The 5,842-nt window shown below is 46.3% G+C and overlaps 1 long non-coding RNA gene across 1 annotated transcript in view; it reads right to left on the bottom strand.

Annotated features, from left to right (window-relative positions):
* LOC120513728 overlaps positions 1–4,273 on the bottom strand; it is a 5,163-nt gene extending 890 nt beyond the window's left edge. Inside the window, exons 1-2 of the long non-coding RNA XR_005630336.1 lie at positions 4,196–4,273; positions 2,712–2,811 (exon numbers count right to left, since the gene is read on the bottom strand). This is a non-coding gene — a long non-coding RNA (uncharacterized LOC120513728). The remainder of the gene's footprint in view (positions 1–2,711; positions 2,812–4,195) is intronic.
* Positions 4,274–5,842: the final 1,569 nt, after the last annotated feature.

Raw genomic sequence — 5,842 nt, 5'->3', positions numbered from 1 at the left:
AGAAGGAATTTCTGTAAAGAACAAATTCAGGTTTTCTTACTCCCAATAAATATAAGAGAAAGAAATTTCTGTAAATAAGAAATTCACAATTTCTTATTCTACTTAAATAAATAAAGAAGGAGGAAATTTCTGTAAACAATAAATTCAGGTTTTATTACTCCTAATAAAAAAGGAAGAAAAAATGTCTATAAATAAAAATTTGGGGTTTTTTTACTCCACATAAAGAAGGAAAAAGTTTCTGCAAACAAAAATTCAGCTTTTCTTACTCCGCTTAAATTAAGAGGAAGAAATTCAGTAAACAATAAGAGGAAGAAATTTCTGTAAACAAAAAATTCAGGTTTTTTTACTCCAAATAAATTAAAAAAAAAGGAATTTCTACAAAGAACAAATTCAGGATTTCTTACTCCACATAAAGGAAAAATAAATTCTTATAAAGAACAAATTCAGATTTTCTTCCTCCACATAAAAAAGGAGGAAAAAATTCTATAAATACCCAATTTGGGCTTTCTTATTCTACATAAATAAAGAAAGAAAAAGTTTCTGTAAACAACAAATTCAGGTTTTCTTACTTCACAAATCTGCAGAACAAAGAAGTTTCTGTACACAAATCTGGGTGTGACACACTGCTGAAAAAACCTGATTTAATATTATTTCTGTATTAATGTCTCCTTTTCCTGATGGGTTTGGGACTAGGGAGGAAGGGGAGGAAAAAGTTGGGAAGGAAAAAAAAGGAAGAAAAAAAGGAAGAAAAAAAAGGAAGAAAAAAAGGAAGAAAAAAGGAAAAAAGGAAGAAAAAAAAGGAAGAAAAAAAGGAAGAAAAAAGGGGGAAAAAGGAAGGAAAAAAGGAAGAAAAAAAGGAAGAAAAAAGGAAGAAAAAAGGAAGGAAAAAAGGAAGAAAAAAGGAAGAAAAAAAGGGAAAAAAAGGAAGGAAAAAAGGAAGAAAAAAAGGGAGAAAAAAGGAAAAAAGGAAGAAAAAAAAGGAAGAAAAAAAGAAGAAAGAAAAAAGGAAGAAAAAAAGGATAAAAAAAGGAAGAAAAAAACGAAGAAAAAAAGAAGGAAGAAAAAAGGAAGAAAAAAGGAAGGAAAAAAAGGAAGGAAAAAAAGGAAGGAAAAAAAGGAAGGAAAAAAAGGAAGGAAAAAAAGGAAGAAAAAAGAAAGAAAAAAGGAAGAAAAAAGGGAGAAAAAAGGGAGAAAAAAAAGGAAGGAAAAAAAGGAAGGAAAAAAAGGAAGAAAAAAAGGAGAAAAAAAGGAAGAAAAAAAAGGAAGAAAAAAGGGAGGAAAAAAAGGAAGAAAAAAGAAAAAAAAAGGAAGAAAAAAAGAAGAAAAAAGGAAAAAAAGGAAGAAAAAAAAGGAAGAAAAAAAGGAAGAAAAAAGGAAGAAAAAAGGAAGAAAAAAAGGGAAAAAAAGGAAGGAAAAAAGGAAGAAAAAAAGGGAGAAAAAAGGAAAAAAGGAAGAAAAAAAAGGAAGAAAAAAAGAAGAAAGAAAAAAGGAAGAAAAAAAGGATAAAAAAAGGAAGAAAAAAACGAAGAAAAAAAGAAGGAAGAAAAAAGGAAGAAAAAAGGAAGGAAAAAAAGGAAGGAAAAAAAGGAAGGAAAAAAAGGAAGGAAAAAAAGGAAGGAAAAAAAGGAAGGAAAAAAAGGAAGGAAAAAAAGGAAGGAAAAAAAGGAAGGAAAAAAAGGAAGGAAAAAAAGGAAGGAAAAAAAGGAAGGAAAAAAAGGAAGGGAAAAAAAGGAAGAAAAAAGGAAGAAAAAAGGAAGGAAAAAAAGGAAGAAAAAAAGGAGAAAAAAAGGAAGAAAAAAAAGGAAGAAAAAAGGGAGGAAAAAAAGGAAGAAAAAAGAAAAAAAAAGGAAGAAAAAAAGAAGAAAAAAGGAAAAAAAGGAAGGAAAAAAAGGAAGAAAAAAAGGAAGAAAAAAGGAAGAAAAAAGGAAGAAAAAAGGGAAAAAAAGGAAGGAAAAAAGGGGGGGAAAAGGAAGGAAAAAAGGAAGAAAAAAAGGAAAAGGAAAAAGGAAGAAAAAAAAAGGAAGGAAAAAAGGCAATGCAAGTTTATGGGAGTTTTTCAGAAAATGCCACCCACTCCAGGCTCAGCCCAGAAGTGACCGATTTTGGCTGATTTATGAGCAGAAAATGGCGTGAAGATGGTGTGAAGATGGTGTGAGGATGGTGTGAGGATGGCTGAGGATGCTGTGAAGACGCTGTGAAGACGCTGTGAAGATGCTGTGAGGATGCTGTGAGGATGCTGTGAGGATGCTGTGAAGGTGGTGTGAGGATGCTGTGAAGGTGGTGTGAGGATGCTGTGAGGATGGTGTGAGGATGGTGTGAGGATGGTGTGAGGATGCTGTGAGGATGCTGTGAGGATGCTGTGAGGATGCTGTGAGGATGCTGTGAGGATGCTGTGAGGATGCTGTGAAGACGCTGTGAGGACGCTGTTAAGACGCTGTGAGGATGCTGTGAGGATGCTGTGAAGACGCTGTGAGGACGCTGTTAAGACGCTGTGAATCCGGGAGCCGGGCCGTGCCGATGCCCCGGGGCACTCACTCACTCACTCACTCACTCACTCACTCACTCACTCCCTCACTCACTCACACTCACTCACTCCCTCACTCCCTCACTCACTCACTCATTCACTCACTCACACTCACTCCCTCACTCATTCACTCCCTCCCTCCCTCACTCACTCACTCCCTCCCTCACTCACTCCCTCCCTCACTCACTTGTTGAGATCCAGGTCCCGGCCCTGCTCGTGCGCCTCCAGCAGCTGCCGGATGATCTCCGCGATGCTCATCACCATCAGCTCCGCCTGGCTCGGCTCCCCTGCCCGCCGAAACGGGGAAAAACGGAGAAAAATGGGGAAAAAGGGGAAAATCAGAGATCGTCCTGCCCGGGAGCGGCCGGGCTGGGAAGGAGCGCGGAGCCAAACATCCCCAGCCACTGCTGTGCACCAGCGCGGTTTTCAATGCCCCTCCCGGGAGCGGCCGGGCTGGGAAGGAGCGCGGAGCCAAACATCCCCAGCCACTGCCGTGCACCAGCGCGGTTCTCAATCCCTGAGGGGTATTTTCAATCCCTGAGGGGTATTTTCAATCCCTGAGGGATAAAAACTCCGCCTCGGAGCTGTGCCAGGGCTGGACAGACCTTTTAGGGAGGACATCTCTCCTGTTTTACAATTTAAAAACCTCCCCTGGCCCAGCCTGAGGCCGTCCCCCCTCACCCCGTCCCCACCTGTCATTCCCAGCCATTCCCGCGCACCCAGCGGGATTTTCAATCCCTGAGCGGTAAAAACTGCACCTTGAGGGGTAAAAACTCCACCTTGAGGGGTAAAAACTCCACCTCGGAGCTGTGCCAGGGCTGGACAGACCTTTTAGGGAGTAAATCTCTCCTGTTTTTCAGTTTAAGAACCTCCCCTGGCCCAGCCTGAGGCGGTTCCCCTCATCCCGTCCCCGCCCGTCATTCCCAGCCATTCCCGCGCACCAGCACGATTTTCAATCCCTGAGGGATAAAAACTCCACCTCGGAGCTGTGCCAGGGCTGGACAAACTTTTAAGGAGGGAAATGTCTGCTGTTTTTCGGTTTAAACCTCCCCTGGCCCAGCCTGAGGCCGTTCCCCTCACCCCGTCCCCGCCCGTCATTCCCAGCCACTGCCGTGCACCAGCGCGATTTTCAATCCCTGAGGGGTAAAAACTCCACCTCGGAGCTGTGCCAGGGCTGGAGAGTCCTTTTAGGGAGGAAATGTCTCCTGTTTTACAATTTAAAAACTTCCCCTGGCCCAGCCTGAGGCGGTTTCCCCTCATCCCGTCCCCGCCCGTCATTCCCAGCCATTCCCGTGCACCAGCGCGATTTTAAATCCCTGAGGGACGGTTTCCCCTCATCCCGTCCCCGCCCGTCATTCCCAGCCATTCCCAGCGCGATTTTCAATCCCTGAGAGGTATTTTCAATCCCTGAGGGGTAAAAACTCCACCTCGGAGCTGTGCTAGGGCTGGACAGTCCTTTTAGGGAGGAAATCTCTGCTGTTTTTCGGTTTAACCCTCGCCTGGCCCAGCCTGTGGCGGTTCCCCCTCACCCCGTCCCCGCCTGTCCGGAGCTGTGCACAGCCAGAACGGCCCCTCAGACTCCTTTTCTCCACCTCAGCCGCCCGTGTCCCGGAGCCATTCCCTCTCCCGGACGCGCTCCAGCCCCTCAGGTTTGTTTTTAATTTTTTTTACCTTTCCCATGTTTCCTTTTCTGCTTCATCCCGGCGGATCCCGCGGCCTGGCGCTGCCGTAAAGCAACACCGCCCCGCGCCGTCGCGAAGGCGCCGTAAAGCGTAGCGCGGCAAAAGGGGAGTGTCGTTCAGCCGTCAGCCAGCAGGGGGCGCTAAAACCGCACGGAGGGGACCGCCCCCCCCACCCCGGGGTTTTGGGGGAAAATCCCGGGTTTTGGGGGGTTCTGGGGGTCCCCCCGGGTTTGGGGAGGGAGTTTAGGGTCCCCCGGTCCCCCTGCTCGAGACGCCCACGTTGAGATGCTCGGCTGGATGGTGTTTGTGGAAAGTTGTGGTGTGGGGTGAAGGCAGAGTCGCGTGGATCAAGGGATCAATCAAGGAATCAATTAAGGAATCAATCAAGGAATCAATCAAGGAATCAGGGAATCGAGGAATCGATGAATCAGGGAATCGCGGGATCACTAAATCACAGCGTCAGAGAGTCACAGAGTGTCAGAAGTGCACGATGTGGTACTGTGGATGATGGAATTTCAGTCACAGTCAGAATCACAAAACCATGGAATCACTGAATCACAGAACCTCACAGAGTCAGGATCACAAAACCATGGAATCAGACTCCCAGAATCCCAGAACTGCAGAATGATGGAATCATGGAATCACAGACTCACAGAAACACGGAATCATGGAATTGCAGTCTCACAAAAATCCCAGAACTACAGAATCAGAGACTCACGGCATTACAGAACCGCAGAATGAAGGAATCACAGAGCCACGGACTCGGGCAGACACAGAATCCCAGGCTCAGACCCGCACAGAACCCCAGATCTGCAGACTCTCAGAACCCCAGGATGGGTCAGGCTGGGTCACTGGTGCCACCTCCAGCAGGGCCATCCCAGAGCACAGGGCACGGGAGTGTGTCCAGACTGTTCTGGAATATCCCGGAGAGGAGACTCCACAGCCTCAGGGCTGGGCACTGCCCAGGGCAGAAATTCTTCCTCATGTCCTGGCCCTGCCCTGAGCCCTCCCTGCACACAGGGACACCCAGGGACACCCAGGGACGAGGCTCCCTCTCATTTATCTCCTCCCCAGGCTGAGCAGCCCCATCTCCCTCAGCCTTTCATGGCCAGGGAGATGCTCCAGGCCCTTCCTCATCTTTGTTGGAGGTGCTCCAGGAGCTCCACATCCCTCCTGTCCCAGGACCTGGACACAGCATTCCCAGGATATAAAAACATCCTTGTGGCTGTTCCTACAGCTGATGATTAAAAAGGGACAATTTATGAAATTCCCAGTAGTGGGATCATCCTATTTCTCTGTTAAAATCAAGTTTTTCCCCGGGGTCTCGTTCCTAAATTTGTACTGGTGCTTTTATTCTCCCTGAGCGGAACCACGCGGGCCTGAGGAGGCCGCGCCCCCTTAGCACTAGATAGTAGCAAAACATCAACTCGAGGAGGGAAAAAACAGTTTAAAAGGGACAATTTCTGAAATTCCGAGTAGTGGGATCATCCTATTTCTCTGTTAAAATCCAGTTTTTCCCCAGGGTCTCCTCCCCAAATTCGTACTGGTGCTTTTATCCTCCCTGAGAGGGAATCACGCGGGCCTGAGGAGGCCGCGCCCCCTTAGCACTAGATAGTAGCAAAACATCAACTCGAGG

Source organism: Passer montanus, unplaced genomic scaffold, assembly GCF_014805655.1.
Source record: "Passer montanus isolate IOZ18808 unplaced genomic scaffold, ASM1480565v1 scaffold866, whole genome shotgun sequence".
In the NCBI taxonomy this organism is placed as follows: domain Eukaryota; kingdom Metazoa; phylum Chordata; class Aves; order Passeriformes; family Passeridae; genus Passer; species Passer montanus.
Note: the sequence above shows the minus strand (reverse complement) of the source record. Positions and strands in the feature narration are given on the sequence as shown.